The sequence below is a fragment of the Rattus norvegicus genome, chromosome X (assembly GCF_036323735.1).
Source record: "Rattus norvegicus strain BN/NHsdMcwi chromosome X, GRCr8, whole genome shotgun sequence".
Taxonomy (NCBI): Eukaryota; Metazoa; Chordata; class Mammalia; order Rodentia; family Muridae; genus Rattus; species Rattus norvegicus.
Window position 1 is genome coordinate 119237180 of NC_086039.1, and position 19479 is coordinate 119256658.

Below are 19479 nucleotides of genomic sequence, written 5' to 3' on the forward strand. Positions count from 1 at the left end.
CTATACAGCTAGCTGTACAACACTTGCTCTCTGGTCTTTGCTGATCTTAGCTTTGCTCAGAGAATCATAGCCCAGAACTCCTGGCATTCTTGCTAGTCCCTCCTGCTGACTCCTGCTGTACCTAGGCTTTCTCTGCTAGGTAGTGGTTGAATACAGGTTGTTAAAGTATATCCTTATGATTCTCTGGATTTTCTTTGTGTCTGTTGCTCTGCTCTTGGTTTGTTTCTGATATTGTTAATTTGGATATTCTCTGCCTCTTAGTTTGGAATTTCCTCAAAGAGCCAGCTCTTTGTTTGACTGACTCTTTGTATTCTTCTGTTTCTACTTTACTGATTTCAGCCCTCGGTTTGATTATCTCTTGCCACCTACTCCTCCTGGCTGTCCTCATTTTTTTTGTTCTAGAGCTTTCAAGAGTGTTGTTAAATTGCTAGTATTTTTATAGGCACTTAGTGCTATGAACTTTCCTCTTAGAGCAGTTTTCATCATGACCATAATTTTGGGTATGTTTTGCATTCATTTTTGTGGGGCACTGAAAGACACCCTGGTTCCTGGTTGAGGTTTGAGTCCTGGAGACTCTGAAAGGGATGGTAGCTGCTTTGCCTGGCTCCCAGGAAACAAGGCAGGTCAGAAGCCTGCAGCCCCTCCCACCCCCAGATTTGTGACCATCACTCACATAAGGGCAACACCCCAAGACCCTTCATATGTAGAGGATGTGACTACAGGTCATGTAGGCTCAAGACAGATCTCTATTACAATGAGGACCTAAAGATCTGGAGGCTTGGGCAATGACTTTCCCTTCCCAGACACTCCTCCCTGCAAAAGGTATTTAATGTCAGGCTAACTCTGAGAAGTGGGGTACGGTTTCATTCATCTTACTTCTGCCATGACAATAAATGCCTTGAGACCATGGACTGCCTCTTTTCATGGGATCCACCATGGGGAGCCATAGAGAAGCCCTTCTCCTACAGAGGTACAATCTCATCTCCGGCAGAAGGACTCCCTGTGCTCCCAGCAGTGGCCACCACCAAGCCCAAGCCTGCAGCCCACACAGTCCAGCCAAAGACTCTTCCCCTGAAGAACCAGCCAGAGCCCTCCCCCTCTTTTCCCCTCAGCCCGGGAATAGATCTAGCCCTGAGGACCCCCACTCTATTCTCAGCTCTTCTGAGGCACCAAAGTGATGCCTGGATGCCCAAGAGCTTAAGAACATGGCCCGGCCTCCTTACAGGCCCAGGGAATCCTGAACCAGCGCCAGTTGTTTCCCATGCTCAGACTTTACTTACCCCCAGAGCGGTGTCCAGCAGCTTCTCACAGCCCTACAACCAACCAGCGGTGGCATGGGGTAAGCCTGTCAAACTTCCCATGTCCAGCGTCCCAGCAGCCTGAGCCCTGTGTTGGAGGGGGGGGGCACCTAATCCTACATATTTTCATTGAATTCTAGGAAGTTACTAATTTCTTTATTTATACCTTGACCCAGTAGTCATTCAGATGGGCATTGTTCAGTTTCCATGAGGGTGTATGCTATTGTTTCTGTTGTTATTGATATCTGGTTTTAAACCATGGTGGTCCGATAGGATTCAGGGAGTTATTTCAATTTTCTTGTATCTATTTAGACTTGCTTTGTGCCTGAATGTGTAGCCAATTTTGGAGAAAATTGTATGAGGTGCTGAGAAGTGGTATTTGTTTTTGTGTGTGTTTGGGTAAAATATTCTGTAAATATCAGTTAGGACCTTTTGGTTTATAACATCTGTTAGTTCCAGTATTTCTTTGTTTACTTTTTGCCTGGATGATCTATGCCTTGGTGATAGTGGAGTACTTAAGTCTCATACTATCAGTATGTGAGAAATAATATGTGATTTTACCTGTAGTTGTGTTTCTTTTACAGAAGTCGGTGCCCTTCTGTGCTCTCATGTTAAGAGTTGAAATGTCATCTGGTGGTTACTTCTTTAATAATTATGTAGTGTCCTTCCCCATCTCTTTTAATTAAATTTGGTTTGAAGTCTATTTTGTTTGATATTGAATTGGTTATAGTATCTTGCTACTTTGATCCATCTGATTGGAATGTCTTTTTCTAACTCTTTACCCTAAGGTGATGTCTATCTTTGATGTTGAGTGATGCTTTTGTATACAGAAGGATGGATCCAGTTTCCCCATGTTACTCCCCAGTGTTACTCTGTGTCTTTTTATTGTAAAATTAAGACTATTGGTATTGAGAGGAACAGCAGGCCTCACTGACAAGGCGATGGCTACTTCTACATAAACCTTGGTAAACAGCTAGTGGGTCCCACACAGCTGTGGAGGTAACTTCCACAAGAGGGCAAAATAAAGCCTGACTGAGAGTCTAGAGATTGGTGAGGCAGACAATGACAGCCAATCAGGAACTGCTACTGCTCCCAGAATCTGAGCTTTTGATTCTGCACCTTCTCAACCACTGCCCCCAAAGGATACTCCAGGCAGGAAGGAGGACACAGGCAACAGGGTATCAATGACTAATGATTGTTAATTCATGCTATTTTGTTGTTATTGTTGCTGTTGTTGGTGGTGATAATGATAAGAGGGGAGAGGGGAGAGGACATTTCTTTGTTTTGCTGATGTCAGATGATTTAGTTCCTGTGTTATAGTGGGTGTAGTGACTCACCTTGGGTCCTTCTGTAGGCCTGGATTTGTAGATATTGTTTAAATTTGACTTTGTCATAAAGTATCTTGTTTCTCCATCTCTGGTAATTGAAAGTTTTGCTAATCTGGGCTCGTATCTGTGGTTCCTTAGAGTCTGCAGCACATCTGTCCAAGGCCTTCTGGCTTTTAGAGTATCCATTGAGAACCCAGGTGTAATTTTAGTAGACTTGCCTTAATTTTAGTAGACTTGCCTTTATGTGTTACTTGATCTTTTTCTCTTGAAGCTTTTAATATTTTTACTTTACTTTATGTTCAGTGTTTTGATTATTATTGGCTTGGATACCTGCTTTCTCATTGAATCTATTTGGTTTGGATTTTTGTATGCTTCTTGTACCTTGATAGTCATCTCTTTCTTTAGGTTAGAAATTCTTCTATGATTTTGTTTAAAAAGTCCCCTGGACCTTTGAGCTGGAATTATTATCCTTCATTTATTTCTATTATTTTTAGGTTTGTTTTTTTCATAGTGTCCTAGATTCCCTGGATGCTTTGTGTCAGGAATTTTTTAGATTTAACATTTTCTTTGACTGATGGTTCCATTTCTTCTATCATACCTTCAATGCCTGAGATTCTTTCTTCCATTTTTTATTCTGTTGATAAAGCTTGCCTCTGTAGATCCTTTTCTCATTCCTAAATTTTTCATTTCCAGAATTTCCTCTGCTTGTGCTTTCTTTATTAATTCTTTGTTTTTCATTTTAAGTGCTTGAAAAGTTTTGTTTCCTTCAACTATTGTTTTTTCTTGGCTCTTTAAAAATATCATATTTATTTCTTCCAAGTGTTTGTTAGTGATTACCTGAATTTCGTTAAGGAAGTCATTAATTTCCTTTTTAAGAACCATTATCATCTTCTTATAATTGCCTTAAAGGTCCTTTTCTTGTGTTTCAGCTATATTGAAATATTCAGGACCTGCAGTAATAGGATAGCTAGGCTCTGGTGGAGACATATTGCCTGGGATGTTTTTTGATTATGCTCCTCCTCTGGTGTCTAGGCATCTGGATTTAGGGTGATTATAAGTCTAGGGGCTGATTTCTGGGGTTGTCTTTGTTGGGTGGGTGTTTTATTCCTTTCTGTTTCCTCTCTGGATTTTCAGAAAGTGCGCTGACTATGTATTTCCTGTTTTACTTGCCTCCTCAGCTGGTTTGTTCAAGGGACAGTTCTTGCTGGTATTGGAGGCTGGGGGAAGGGGAAGCCTAGAAGGCACCCTCTGGAGACACAGGAGACATGGACCAGTGGGAAGGGAGGCTCCAGGTCGTGTTCTGTTGCAGTAATAGGGAGCATCTTGAGTATTAGATTTGTTGAAAAATCCAAATATCTATCCTCTACCCCAAGGTAATATCTGTCCTTGATGTTGAAGTGTGCTTTTGTATGTATAAATACTGGGTATGGTGTGCCCAAAATCATAGAAGAAAAATTTTCTAACCTAGAGAAAGCAATGCATATGAAGGTACAAGAAACATATAGAAACCAAATAGATTCAACAGGAAAAGCAGGTCCCAATGCCACATAATGGTATGCACTTGCTGATAAGTGGTTATTAGCCCAAAAGCTCAGAATACACAAGATACAATTCACAGATTATACCAAGCTCAAGAAGAAGGAAGAAAAAATGTGGATGTTTCAGTTATTTTTAGAAGGGGGAACAAAATACTCATGTGAGGAAATACAGGTACAAAGAGTAGAGTGGGGACTGAACGAAAGGCCATCCAGAGACTGTACCACCTGGGGATCCATCTCATGTGCAGCCACCAAACCCAATCACTATTACACTATTGCTGATGCCAAGAAGTGCTTGCTGACAGGACCCTGGTATGGACTCCTGAGAGGCTCTGCCAGAGCCCTACTTAAATAGATGAGGATGATTGCAGCTAACCATCAGGGGACTCCAGTGGAGGAGTTGGAAGAACTGGGAGAGCTGAAGGGGTTTACAACCCCATAGGAAGAACAATAATGTCAGTCAACCAGACCCCCCCCAGAGCTCCTAGGGACTAAATCACCAACCAAAGAGTACACGTGGAGGGATTCATGGCTTCATCCTCATATGTAGCAGAGGATGGCATTGTCTGGCATCGATGGGAAAGAAGCTCATGGTCCTGTGAAGACTTGTTTCCCTGGTGTAGGGGAATGCCAGGGTGTTGAGGTGGGAGTGGGTTGGTGGGAAGAAGAACATCTTCATAGAAGCAGGGGAAGGAGGGATGGGAGAGGGTGGAACCAGGTAAGGCAATAACATTTAAAATGTAAATACATATAATATCCCATGAAAATATGCAAAATATAATCAAAACACTAAATACACAAGAATAAAGAAAGAATATTAAAAGTTTCAAGGGAAAAACACCAAGGAAAGGTCAGAGACTGCACCACCTGGGGATCCATCCCATGTGCAGCCACCAAACCTATTTAGAATTGTGCCTGTCTTCTCAATAGATACTTTAAAAGCTAGATGGTCTTAGACAGATTTGCTATAGACTCTAAGAGACCACAGATACAAGCCCAGGTTAGTATATTCAGCAATACCAAGAGAGAAGGTCCACAAGCAACCTACCTGGTCTTCTGGCAGATATGAACTATGGTGGATCAGGAGGGTGTCCTCTTGAGTTGAGGCTGGGATACAGTGATGAAGGGGGAATGGTCTGTAGGATCCAGAGGATATGTGGACAGGGAGGACGGTATGCTGAAGCTGGTATTCTGTGACACTGCTAGGGACAGCCCTGAGGATTGGGTCTGGAAGAACAGAGAGAGTGAAAACGTCCATGGGTAACCTACCTGGTCTTCTGGAAGGCAGAGCCTGTCTCATTGTCTTTCTTTTTTTTTTCTTTTTATTTATTTATTTTATTTTTTTAACTTGAGTATTTCTTATTTACATTTCGAATGTTATTCCCTTTCCATTGTCATTGTCTTTCTTAAACAACAGGTCTTGTATATAATTACTTTGCCAATTCCTTGCTTTTTAACAACTGAGGTCATCTCATTTTGAACTTATTGAAATGTGACCATATGTTCAATGATTGAGTTGTTTTCAGATCTTGTTGCTGTAAAATTATAAAAAATGCCGTCTTTTATCCTGCACAAGTTCTGGCACCATAGTGCCCCATAATATCTGGTAGATATCTTCATCTCAGACAGCAAAGTGTCTCACCTGCTTTGCTCTATTCCATATCACACTGCCAATGGCTACTCTCTGAGCCTGGCAACAATCTCTCTACCCATCTAGTTCCCAAGGCAGGTTGCCACCATGCCAGACTACACATCCCAATTCTGGGCGGTCAAGTGTCTCTAGCTACCACACACTGTCTTAAATTCAATTAAATCACTACATGAAAGAACATACAACACAGTAACCTCTGATCCAATTGATAATTACCCACCTAGAGAATATACAGTTTGCTCCTCTAGATACACAAAATTCTGTACACATCCATCCCTTAAGAATATTCATAACAACCTGTAAAGGTACAGAGAAGAATCTTACCATCCGCATCTATGCTACTCCCCCCCCCCCATGTTTCCTCCTCTTCTCTAAAACTTTTTTCCTGCCTATCTTTCCTTCTCATCCAGTGACAGGCCTTGTTCTATTTTGTACCTGCCTTCACCTGCATAATGACATCATCCTACAAGATTTTCCTATTTTTAAAACCACTACAATGAATTTTTGGTTTTATGTGTTTCTGTGAGGGTTCATATTTGATATCTTGTTGGGCTATTTCTTTAAAATAAACTAATTTATGTATAATAGCTGAATTTATCCTTTTCAATGCAAGGGACTGGCTCTAATGCTTTAAGAATTGTCTGAACTTATTAATAATCATCTACATTTCCTTCCTAGGAAGCTTTTTCCAGTAACCAGAACTACAGTTCACTTATTACTACACAGATAACAAAATGTTCTCTTCTTCTCAAAGTAGGGTTTACCCTCTCCATTTCCTGAATGTACTTATTGGTACAAAATTTCAGATTAACAAAATTAAAAATAAATTAGAAGATACTTCAAAAAAATTAATGTCACATACAATTTAATGCCTTAAGCATATTATTAAATAACCCTCCAAAACACCATACCAACGTAAACTGTAAGTAATGATTGTCCTTGTTCACAGGATTTCAACAGCATGCACAAATCTAGGCAAATTTATTTCATATAATATTTTATAATGTAAACCTTTTAGTTTATCTTTCCAAGTACTTTGGAAGTTAAGCTTTTATAATTTGTTTTTGTGAATATTCTATTTAATCTTTGTCCATTATTCTATTTTGTGCTCTTCTTATTAATTAATAAGCATATTTAATTAACATATTAACACAGCTTTACCATTTTTATTTAATTTATGTTAGTATATGCTTTTCAAATTTTAAAATTTTTATGAAGTCCAAACTTATAATTTTCCTTTCCATTTTTGTTAAAAGAGCAATCCATATGCTTCTCCTATGAATGTGTATCTACATGTTATTCTGTAACTCAATGGTTTCATCTAAGCATATATTCTAATCTTTATTTGAGTGGAAAATGTGAAATAAGGACCCTTTTCACTAAATAAGTGGTCCTAATATTCTGGTACCCTTTATAAAGATGAAAAATATAATCCTTGTAATTTTCTAGAACACTGTAGCCTCAGAGTAGTAATCATATGTAACTACCATAAACCTCTATATCTGACATTATGCCAACTTTAATTAATCTAGAGTTACTTAAATTCAACTTTCTTGTTCTTTAGTCTATATTTAAATATTGCTAAGCTGAAAGAATATTTCCAGATGTGTCCTGAAGATATATAATGCCCTCTGCTCTGTATCACATGTTCTGAAAAGTCAGTAGATGGGATTTCTTAATAATTTTCTGACCAAAGTTTTAGAATTCTTGAATATTTCTACTACTTGATTGTTTCAAGTATCATCCCTGAATAAAGTCAGAAACGTTCATTTAAGAAAGCCTAGTGATACAAACAATCACTTTGGCAGAAATATCAGCTGAACAAAGAATCAATTATTTTAGAGTGGAAATCCCCCTACACTGTTAAGGAAGTTAACCAATTACTGGAGAGCCCCTAGTTTTCCATTCTAATATCCTTTATAAAGAAAGAAGGCTTGCTTATCTCAAAGACTGACATGTCTTACAGAGCATGGAAAATCAAGAACCTTCAAGGCACAAGAGGTACAACTATGGTGCCATTGGCAAGATGGTGGCATATATCAACAAGAAGATTAACTTCAACAAATACCCCCAAATTACTTTTAGAAAGTCAGTAGGAGGCATGACCACTCAAAAGAGAAACAGAGTTTCTCCAAAACCGTCAGCCTTAGAAAATCATAATTATTGGTCAGTGAACAGGCTGCTAAAAGTAAAACTATCCTACACTGATATGGTGTGATTGGGGTACTCTAAAGTTCTGGGGAAGAAAAAATTTCCAAAGTAGGCTGCCATCATAAAGGTCAAATTTTGTGTTGGAAATACAGAAGAGATTTTTGGTTTTTTTTTTTCAGAAGGGAATTATGCCCTAATGTTTGAAGCAACATAATAGATTCACTAAATTTTCATAAATGCTTAAAGCAAGAAGGAAGTGGAGAAGGAGGAAAAAGATGAAGAAAAGGAAAGAGGAGGAAGAGGAGCAGGTGGAGGAGGAGGAAAAGGAGGAGGAGATGGTGGTGGTGGTGAAAAAGGAAGAGGAGGAGGAGAGGAGGAGGAGAAGAAGGAGGAGGAGGAGAAGGAGAAAGAGGAGGAGGAGAAAGAGAAGGAGAAAGAGAAGGAGGAGGGGGAGGAGGAGGAGGAGGAGGAGGAGGAGGAGGAGGAGGAGGAGGAGGAGGAGGAGGAGGAGGGAAGCAACCACATCATGCCAATAAGTAAAATTTCCATCTTCATCTACTTTTATTCTTGCCTGGCTTACTCTAACATGCTCCTAAGTTATTAAAACCAAATTTCAAATCTATAGAAAGAATTATTTAATTAAATTTCTTTCAAAATGCATTGCCTTACTCTTTAATTTGGTTTTGGCCAAAGTACACAGTGCTGGAAGGTACTAGGTAAAGGCATGTTACTTCAAAATTCTTTTAAGTTTCTTTTATACACAAGACACCACCAGCTAAAGATACTATGCAAATCAGAAAACTCTATTTTTAACAAACAAGAATAGTATTTGTAGAATTTTTAAACTTCTATATCTAGAATAGGTTAAAACAACAAGCTGAGAACCTATCAGAGAACATAAAGTCCCAGGGAGTCTGAGATACTGCTTCACCCCAAGAAATATCAATAACTTAAATATTGTATCCATCTAGGATAAGATAGGATTATAATAACCCACTAGTTAGATCAAAAAGGTATTAAGTAAAATATGCATAGCAAATGTCAAGGGTATTCTGAATAGAAAATGAAAAGAAAATGAGAAGATGGATAATCTTCCAAAGGGTTTTCAACTTGTCTAATGAGAGTTATCCATACATAGGCTACACTCTTTACAACAAGAAACTCCCACACTTGGCCAGAAAGGTACCCCAGTAAATTCCCATTCACATACTCACACTTGTAAAACATAAAATTAGACCAAAAAAGCATGAATTGAACAAACACTTAATATTGTTTATGTGGCACATATAATTAAAATGATATAGAATCAATGAAATCAATTGTGGTCCTGTTAAAGTATAGTGAAGGTAGACATGTTAAGTGCATAATACAGTTAACCTGATAATATTAGTATGATTCAAAATGTACAGGAAAATCCTAGAAGGGCCAATGGTTCATGATGTAGTAGAGGCTGGCCATGAACTCCTACTTTTGGTTACCAAATTCTTGGATTGAAAGTATATGCCACCATGCCTGATTCCCTTTGCAATTTCCAAATACAAAATACTTGTGTTTATTTTAAATATGCAAAAGCATAAATATTGAACAACATGTTTTATTAAAATGTAAGAATTGGACAAAAGCATCTTTCCGTGCCCATCCATCATTTTTAAACAAGTGTATACATTTACTTGTGCAAATATAACAGTTTCTTTTTTTTTTTTTTTGGAGGAAAAGGTTTATTTGGTTTGCATAGATCAAGGCACAGTCCCCTGAGGCAAGCCAAGGCTATAACACAAACTCAGCAGAAACTTGGAGGCAGGAATTGATGTTAAAGCCATGTAGAAGTGCTGCTTACTGGCCTGGTCCTCATGATTTATTCTGCCTGCTTTCCTTTGTTTTGTTGGATATTTACATTTTATTTTATTTATTATTTTTTTTTATTAACTTGAGTATTTCTTATATACATTTCGAGTGTTATTCCCTTTCCCGGTTTCCGGGCAAACATCCCCCTCCCCCCTCCCCTTCCTTATGGGTGTTCCCCTCCCAACCCTCCCCCCATTGCCGCCCTCCCCCCATAGACTAGTTCACTGTGGGTTCAGTCTTAGCAGGACCCAGGGCTTCCCCTTCCACTGGTGCTCTTACTAGGATATTCATTGCTACCTATGGGGTCAGAGTCCAGGGTCAGTCCATGTATAGTCTTTAGGTAGTGGCTTAGTCCCTGGAAGCTCTGGTTGCTTGGCATTGTTGTACTTTTGGGGTCTCGAGCCCCTTCAAGCTCTTCCAGTTCTTTCTCTGATTCCTTCAATAGGGGACCTATTCTCAGTTCAGTGGTTTGCTGCTGGCATTCGCCTCTATATTTGCTGTATTCTGGCTGTGTCTCTCAGGAGCGATCTACATCCGGCTCCTGTCGGTCTGCACTTCTTTGCTTCATCCATCTTGTCTAATTGGGTGGCTGTATATGTATGGGCCACATGTGGGGCAGGCTCTGAATGGGTGTTCCTTCAGTCTCTGTTTTAATCTTTGCCTCTCCCTTCCCTGCCAAGGGTATTCTTTTTCCTCATTTAAAGAAGGAGTGAAGCATTCACATTTTGATCATCCGTCTTGAGTTTCGTTTGTTCTAGGGATCTAGGGTAATTCAAGCATTTGGGCTAATAGCCACTTATCAATGAGTGCATACCATGTATGTCTTTCTGTGATTGGGTTAGCTCACTCAGGATGATATTTTCCAGTTCCAACCATTTGCCTACGAATTTCATAAACTCGTTGTTTTTGATAGCTGAGTAATATTCCATTGTGTAGATGTACCACATTTTCTGTATCCATTCCTCTGTTGAAGGGCATCTGGGTTCTTTCCAGCTTCTGGCTATTATAAATAAGGCTGCGATGAACATAGTGGAGCACGTGTCTCTTTTATATGTTGAGGCATCTTTTGGGTATATGCCCAAGAGAGGTATAGCTGGATCCTCAGGCAGTTCAATGTCCAATTTTCTGAGGAACCTCCAGACTGATTTCCAGAATGGTTTTACCAGTCTGCAATCCCACCAACAATGGAGGAGTGTTCCTCTTTCTCCACATCCTCGCCAGCATCTGCTGTCACCTGAGTTTTTGATCTTAGCCAATCGCACTGGTGTGAGGTGAAATCTCAGGGTTGTTTTGATTTGCATTTCCCTTATGACTAAAGATGTTGAACATTTCTTTAGGTGTTTCTCAGCCATTCGGCATTCCTCAGCTGTGAATTCTTTGTTTAGCTCTGAACCCCATTTTTTAATAGGGTTATTTGTTTCCCTGCGGTCTAACTTCTTGAGTTCTTTGTATATTTTGGAAATAAGGCCTCTATCTGTTGTAGGATTGGTAAAGATCTTTTCCCAATCTGTTGGTTGCCGTTTTGTCCTAACCACAGTGTCCTTTGCCTTACAGAAGCTTTGCAGTTTTATGAGATCCCATTTGTCGATTCTTGATCTTAGAGCATAAGCCATTGGTGTTTTGTTCAGGAAATTTTTTCCAGTGCCCATGTGTTCCAGATGCTTCCCTAGTTTTTCTTCTATTAGTTTGAGTGTGTCTGGTTTGATGTGGAGGTCCTTGATCCACTTGGACTTAAGCTTTGTACAGGGTGATAAGGATGGATCGATCTGCATTCTTCTACATGTTGCCCTCCAGTTGAACCAGCACCATTTGCTGAAAATACTATCTTTTTTCCATTGGATGGTTTTGGCTCCTTTGTCAAAAATCAAGTGACCATAGGTGTGTGGGTTCATTTCTGGGTCTTCAATTCTATTCCATTGGTCTATCTGTCTGTCTCTGTACCAATACCATGCAGTTTTTATCACTATTGCTCTGTAATACTGCTTGAGTTCAGGGATAGTGATTCCCCCTGAAGTCCTTTTATTGTTGAGGATAGCTTTAGCTATCCTGGGTTTTTTGTTATTCCAGATGAATTTGCAAATTGTTCTGTCTAACTCTTTGAAGAATTGGATTGGTATTTTGATGGGGATTGCATTGAATCTGTAGATTGCTTTTGGTAAAATGGCCATTTTTACCATATTAATCCTGCCAATCCATGAGCATGGGAGATCTTTCCATCTTCTGAGGTCTTCTTCAATTTCTTTCCTCAGTGTCTTGAAGTTCTTATTGTACAGATCTTTTACTTGCTTGGTTAAAGTTACACCGAGGTACTTTATATTATTTGGGTCTATTATGAAGGGTGTCGTTTCCCGAATTTCTTTCTCGGCTTGTTTCTCTTTTGTATAGAGGAAGGCAACTGATTTATTTGAGTTAATTTTATACCCAGCCACTTTGCTGAAGTTGTTTATCAGCTTTAGTAGTTCTCTGGTGGAACTTTTGGGATCACTTAAATATACTATCATGTCATCTGCAAATAGTGATATTTTGACCTCTTCTTTTCCGATCTGTATCCCTTTGATCTCCTTTTGTTGTCTGATTGCTCTGGCTAGAACTTCAAGAACTATATTGAATAAGTAGGGAGAGAGTGGGCAGCCTTGTCTAGTCCCTGATTTTAGTGGGATTGCTTCAAGTTTCTCTCCATTTAGTTTAATGTTAGCAACTGGTTTGCTGTATATGGCTTTTACTATGTTTAGGTATGGGCCTTGAATTCCTATTCTTTCCAGGACTTTTATCATGAAGGGGTGTTGAATTTTGTCAAATGCTTTCTCAGCATCTAATGAAATGATCATGTGGTTCTGTTCTTTCAGTTTGTTTATATAATGGATCACGTTGATGGTTTTCCGTATATTAAACCATCCCTGCATGCCTGGGATGAAGCCTACTTGATCATGGTGGATGATTGTTTTGATGTGCTCTTGAATTCGGTTTGCCAGAATTTTATTGAGTATTTTTGCGTCGATATTCATAAGGGAAATTGGTCTGAAGTTCTCTTTCTTTGTTGTGTCTTTGTGTGGTTTAGGTATAAGAGTAATTGTGGCTTCATAGAAGGAATTCGGTAGGGCTCCATCTGTTTCAATTTTGTGGAATAGTTTGGATAATATTGGTATGAGGTCTTCTATGAAGGTTTGATAGAATTCTGCACTAAACCCGTCTGGACCTGGGCTCTTTTTGGTTGGGAGACCTTTAATGACTGCTTCTATTTCCTTAGGAGTTATGGGGTTGTTTAACTGGTTTCTCTGTTCCTGATTTAACTTCGATACCTGGTATCTGTCTAGGAAATTGTCCATTTCCTGAAGATTTTCAAATTTTGTTGAATATAGGTTTTTATAGTAAGATCTGATGATTTTTTGAATTTCCTCCGAATCTGTAGTTATGTCTCCCTTTTCATTTCTGATTTTGTTAATTTGGACACACTCTCTGTGTCCTCTCGTTAGTCTGGCTAAGGGTTTATCTATCTTGTTGATTTTCTCAAAGAACCAACTTTTGGTTCTGTTGATTCTTTCTATGGTCCTTTTTGTTTCTACTTGGTTGATTTCAGCTCTGAGTTTGATTATTTCCTGCCTTCTACTCCTCCTGGGTGTATTTGCTTCTTTTTGTTCTAGAGCTTTTAGGTGTGCTGTCAAGCTGCTGACATATGCTCTTTCCTGTTTCTTTCTGCAGGCACTCAGCGCTATGAGTTTTCCTCTTAGCACAGCTTTCATTGTGTCCCATAAGTTTGAGTATGTTGTATCTTCATTTTCATTAAATTCTAAAAAGTTTTTAATTTCTTTCTTTATTTCTTCCTTGACCAGGTTATCATTGAGTAGAGCATTGTTCAATTTCCACGTATATGTGGGCATTCTTCCCTTATTGTTATTGAAGACCAGTTTTAGGCCGTGGTGTTCCGATAGCACGCATGGGATTATTTCTATCTTTCTGTACCTGTTGAGGCCCGTTTTTTGACCAATTATATGGTCAATTTTGGAGAAAGTACCATGAGGAGCTGAGAAGAAGGTATATCCTTTTGCTTTAGGATAGAATGTTCTATAAATATCCGTTAAGTCCATTTGGCTCATGACTTCTCTTAGTCTGTCTACATCACTGTTTAATTTCTGTTTCCATGATCTGTCCATTGATGAGAGTGGGGTGTTGAAATCTCCCACTATTATTGTGTGAGGTGCAATGTGTGTTTTGAGCTTTAGTAAGGTTTCTTTTACATATGTAGGTGCCCTTGTATTTGGGGCATAGATATTTAGGATTGAGAGTTCATCTTGGTTGATTTTTCCTTTGATGAATATGAAGTGTCCTTCCTTATCTTTTTTGATGACTTTTAGTTGGAAATTGATTTTATTTGATATTAGAATGGCTACACAGCTTGCTTCTTCTGACCATTTGCTTGGAAAGTTGTTTTCCAGCCTCTCACTCTGAGGTAGTGTCTGTCTTTGTCTCTGAGGTGTGTTTCCTGTAGGCAGCAGAATGCAGGTTCCTCGTTGCGTATCCAGTTTGTTAATCTATGTCTTTTTATTGGGGAGTTGAGGCCATTGATATTGAGCGATATTAAGGAATAGTGATTATTGCTTCCCGTTATATTCATATTTGATGTGAGGTTATGTTTGTGTGCTTTCATTCTCTTTGTTTTGTTGCCAAGACGATTAGTTTCTTGCTTCTTCTAGGGTATAGCTTGCCTCCTTATGTTGGGCTTTACCATTTATTATCCTTTCTAGTGCTGGATTTGTAGAAAGATATTGTGTAAATTTGGTTTTGTCATGGAATATCTTGGTTTCTCCATCAATGTTAATTGAGAGTTTTGCTGGATACAGTAATCTGGGCTGGCATTTGTGTTCTCTTAGGGTCTGTATAACATCAGTCCAGGATCTTCTGGCCTTCATAGTTTCTGGCGAGAAGTCTGGTGTGATTCTGATAGGTCTCCCTTTATATGTTACTTGACCTTTTTCCCTTACTGCTTTTAATATTCTTTCTTTATTTTGTGCGTTTGGTGTTTTGACAATTATGTGACGGGAGGTGTTTCTTTTCTGGTCCAATCTATTTGGAGTTCTGTAGGCTTCCTGTATGTCTATGGGTATCTCTTTTTTTAGGTTAGGGAAGTTTTCTTCTATGATTTTGTTGAAGATATTTACTGGTCCTTTGAGCTGGGAGTCTTCACTCTCTTCTATACCTATTATCCTTAGGTTTGATCTTCTCATTGAGTCCTGGATTTCCTGTATGTTTTGGACCAGTAGCTTTTTCCGCTTTACATTATCTTTGACAGTTGAGTCAATGATTTCTATGGAATCTTCTGCTCCTGAGATTCTCTCTTCCATCTCTTGTATTCTGTTGGTGAAGCTTGTATCTACAGCTCCTTGTCTCTTCTTTTGGTTTTCTATATCCAGGGTTGTTTCCATGTGTTCTTTCTTGATTGCTTCTATTTCCATTTTTAATTCCTTCAACTGTTTGATTGTGTTTTCCTGGAATTCTTTCAGGGATTTTTGCGATTCCTCTCTGTAGGCTTTTACTTGTTTATTAATGTTTTCCTGTGCTTCCCTAAGTGTGTTCAGGTCTTTCCTGAAGTCCTCCAGCATCATGATCAAATATGATTTTGAAACTAGATCTTGCTTTTCTGGTGTGTTTGGATATTCCATGTTTGTTTTGGTGGGAGAATTGAGCTCCGATGATGGCATGTAGTCTTGGTTTCTGTTGCTTGGGTTCCTGTGCTTGCCTCTCGCCATCAGATTATCTCTAGTGTTACTTTGTTCTGCTATTTCTGACAGTGGCTAGACTGTCCTATAAGCCTGTGTGTCAGGAGTGCTGTAGACCTGTTTTCCTCTCTTTCAGTCAGTTATGGGGACAGAGTGTTCTGCTTTCGGGCGTGTAGTTTTTCCTCTCTACAGGTCTTCAGCTGTTCCTGTGGGCCTGTGTCTTGAGTTCACCAGGCAGCTTTCTTGCAGCAGAAAATTTGGTCTTACCTGTGGTCCCGAGGCTCAGGTTTGCTCGTGGGGTGCTGTCCAGGGGCTCTCTGCAGCGGCAGCAACCAGGAAGACCTGTGCCGCCCCTTCCGGGAGCTTCAGTGCACCAGGGTTCCAGATGGTCTTTGGCTTTTTCCTCTGGAGTCCGAGATGTGTGTGCAGGGAGCAGTCTCTTCTGGTTTCCCAGGCCTGTCTGCCTCTCTGAAGGTTTAGCTCTCCCTCCCACGGGATTTGGGTGCAGAGAACTGTTTATCCGGTCTGTTTCCTTCAGGGTCCGACGGTGTCTGTGGCAGGGGTCCTGCCGCTCCTGGGCCCTCCCCCACGGGAGCCCAGAGGCCTTATACAGTTTCCTCTTGGGCCAGGGATGTGGGCAGGGGTGAGCAGTGTTGGTGGTCTCTTCTGCTCTGCAGCCTCAGGAGTGCCCACCTGACCAGGCGGTTGGGTCTCTCTCTCACCGGGTCTGGGAGCAGAGAGCTGCTGCGGGCCGGGATCAGTATAACAGTTTCGATGACCATTTACTTTTACTTTGCGCATCTGTGCCAGTGTGTATTAAAACTGGTATTCTAGCAAAAGAATTTCAAGATTGAGAAAAAACTTACTTAAGGCTCTGTTAGATACACACACACACACACACACACACACACACACACACACCACCACCACCAACTGTTTGTTAAGAAGAGTGTTCCCAATTATGCTCCTACCAATAGTAAAAAAAAAAAAAAAACAAAAAACAAAATCAAAAAAACTCATTTCTTTACATTAGACAAGCAGACAGTGTGTTATGTGTGGTGGGGGCTGGCATGAGCTTTTGAAACCTCAAAGCTCATGCTAGTTGCACACATTCTTCAACAAGGCCACACCTCCTTCGACAAGGCCACACTGACTAAGCATTCAAATATATGAGTATAGAGGCATTTTATTCAAACCACCAAAACACTCCTCTTGGGCATATTTTCAAAGGATTTTTAAAAAATCATTTAAGAATATCAATTCTGGAAAGTAACCAAGAATTCAATGTTAAGAGAATTTATAGGAATTCACTGACCAAAAACCAGAGAAGAAGTAGCTCATAACTGGAACAGGGCTCTTCATATAATAAATATATCCCACTTATATATCTTTCTTTACACACACACACACACACACACACACACACACACACACACACACTGCACACACAAATCAAGGTAGATGATAGATTGATAATACATTATACATAAATACATATATATACACACACAAATATTGTTTCAACATTTAAATATACCTCAAATATACTAACTCCTCAATGTCTTACTAGTCAATATCATATCTCATTTGTGTTGTTACAAGCATCCTACTAATTGGTTTTCATAGTTGTATTCCTGTAACAAGCTAATCCATACTGCATTTCTTTTCTTTTACCTGATTTTTAGGTTAGCATACAGACTAAAGTTTCATCATACCATCTTCACACAGTGTGCCAGTATGTTCTCAATCCTTATTTTCCCTGTTGCTCTCTCCTATATGCAACTTTAATTTTTTAAAGCCTATTTTTAAATAAACTTTATTTGAGAAGAAGGTTTATTTATTCCTATATATCTCTTGAAAATATATAATATTTTATCATTTTCAGATAAATTTATAAAGCAGAATTCCATAGCTGTGATTAAACTACATACTTTGAAAATACTACTACATGACAGATCTCCTGGGAGTGATTACTCAGACCACTTTTTGTTGTTTTTTATTTACATTTCTTTTTTTTTTTTGGTTCTTTTTTTTGGAGCTGGGGACCGAACCCAGGGCCTTGCGCTTCCTAGTTTATTTACATTTCAAATGTTATCCCCTTTCCTGATTTCCAGTCCATAACCACCGTGTCCCATCCCCTCTTCCTCTTCTTCTATGAGGATATTCCTTCACCCAACCACCCACCCCGTCCCGCCTCCCTACCATGATATTCCCCTATACTGGGGACTCCAGCTTTGGCAAGACCAAGGGCTTCTACTCCATTGATGCCAAACAAGGCCATCCTCTGCTACATGTGGAGCTAGAGCCATGGGTCTGTCGATGTGTACTCTTTGGATGGTGGTTGAGCCCTTGGGAGCTCTGGTTTGTTGTTATTGTCGTTCTTATGGAGTTGCAAACTTCTTCAGCTCCTTCAATCCTTTCTCTAACTCTGTTAATGGGGACCCCATTCTCAGTTGAATGGCGGTCTGCTAGCATTTGCCTATGTATTTGTCATACTCTAGCAGAGCCTCTGAGGAGACAGTTATATCAGTCTCCTGTCAGCCTGCACTTCTCAGAATTAGCAATATTTTCCGGGTTTGGTGGCTGTATATGGGCTGGATCCCCAGGTAGGGGAGGTTCTGAATCGCCATTCCTTCGGTCTCTGCTCCAAACTTTGACTCCATATCTCCTCCTGTGAATATTTTTGTTACCCCCTTCTAAGAAGGACTGAAGGATCTACACTTTGGCCGTCCTTCTTCTTGAGTTTCATGTGGTTTGTGGACTGTATCTTGGGTAATCGGAGCTTTTGTGCTAATATTCACCTCTCAGTGAGTGCATAACATGTGTGTTTTTTGTGATTGGGTTATGTTACTCAGGATGATATTTTCTAGTTCCATCCACTTGCCAAAGAATTCCATGAAGTCATTGTTTTTAATAGCTGAGTAGTACTCCATTGTGTAGATATACAATATTTTCTGTATCCATTCATCTAGTAAAGGACATCTGGGTTCTTTACAGCTTCTGGTTATTATAAATAAGGCTTCTATGAACATAGTGGATCATGTCCTCATGATACGATGTGCATCTTTTGGGTATATACCCAGGAGTGATATAGCTGGGTCCTCAGGTAGTAATTACTATATCCAATTTTCTGAGGAACCTCCCAATTGATTTCCAGAGTAGTTGTACCAGCTTATGATCCCACCAACAATAGAGGATTGTGCCTCTTTCTCCACATCTTTGTCAGTATCTGTTGTCACCCGAATATTTATCTTAGGCATTCTGACTTGTGTAAGGTGGTATCTCAGGGTTGTTTTGATTTGCATTTCTCAGATGACTAAGGATATTGAACATTTCTTTTTTCTTTCTTTTTTTTTAATTAACTTGAGTGTTTATTATTTACATTTCGAGTGTTATTCCCTTTCCCAGTTTCCAGGCAAACATCCCCCTAATCCCTCCCCTTCCCCTTCTTTATGGGTGTTCCCCTCCCCATCCTCCCCCCATTGCCGCCCTCCCCCCAACAATCACGTTCACTGGGAGTTCAGTCTTAGCAGAACCAAGGGCTTCCCCTTCCACTGGTGATCTTACTAGAATATTCATTGCTACCTATGAGGTCAGAATCCAGGGTCAGTCCATGTATAGTCCTTAGGTAGTGGCTTAGTCCCTGGAAGCTCTGGTTGCTTGGCATTGTTGTACCTATGGGGTCTCGAGCCCCTTCAAGCTCTTCCAGTTCTTTCTCTGATTCCTTCAACGGGGGTCCTATTCTCAGTTCAGTGGTTTGCTGCTGGCATTTGCCTCTGTATTTGCTGTATTCTGGCTGTGTCTCTCAGGAGCGATCTACATCCAGCTCCTGTCGGCCTGCACTTCTTTGCTTCATCCATCTTGTCTAATTGGATGGCTGTATATGTTTGGGCCACATGTGGGGCAGGCTCTGAATGGGTTGAACATTTCTTTAGGTGCTTCTCAGCCATTGGA

The 19479-nt window shown here is 39.9% G+C and overlaps 1 long non-coding RNA gene across 1 annotated transcript in view; it reads right to left on the minus strand.

Annotated features, from left to right (window-relative positions):
* LOC120099301 (uncharacterized) overlaps positions 1–19479 on the minus strand; it is a 47902-nt gene that overhangs the window by 8362 nt on the left and 20061 nt on the right. Inside the window, exon 3 of the long non-coding RNA XR_005498379.2 lies at positions 5213–5391. This is a non-coding gene — a long non-coding RNA (uncharacterized LOC120099301). The remainder of the gene's footprint in view (positions 1–5212; positions 5392–19479) is intronic.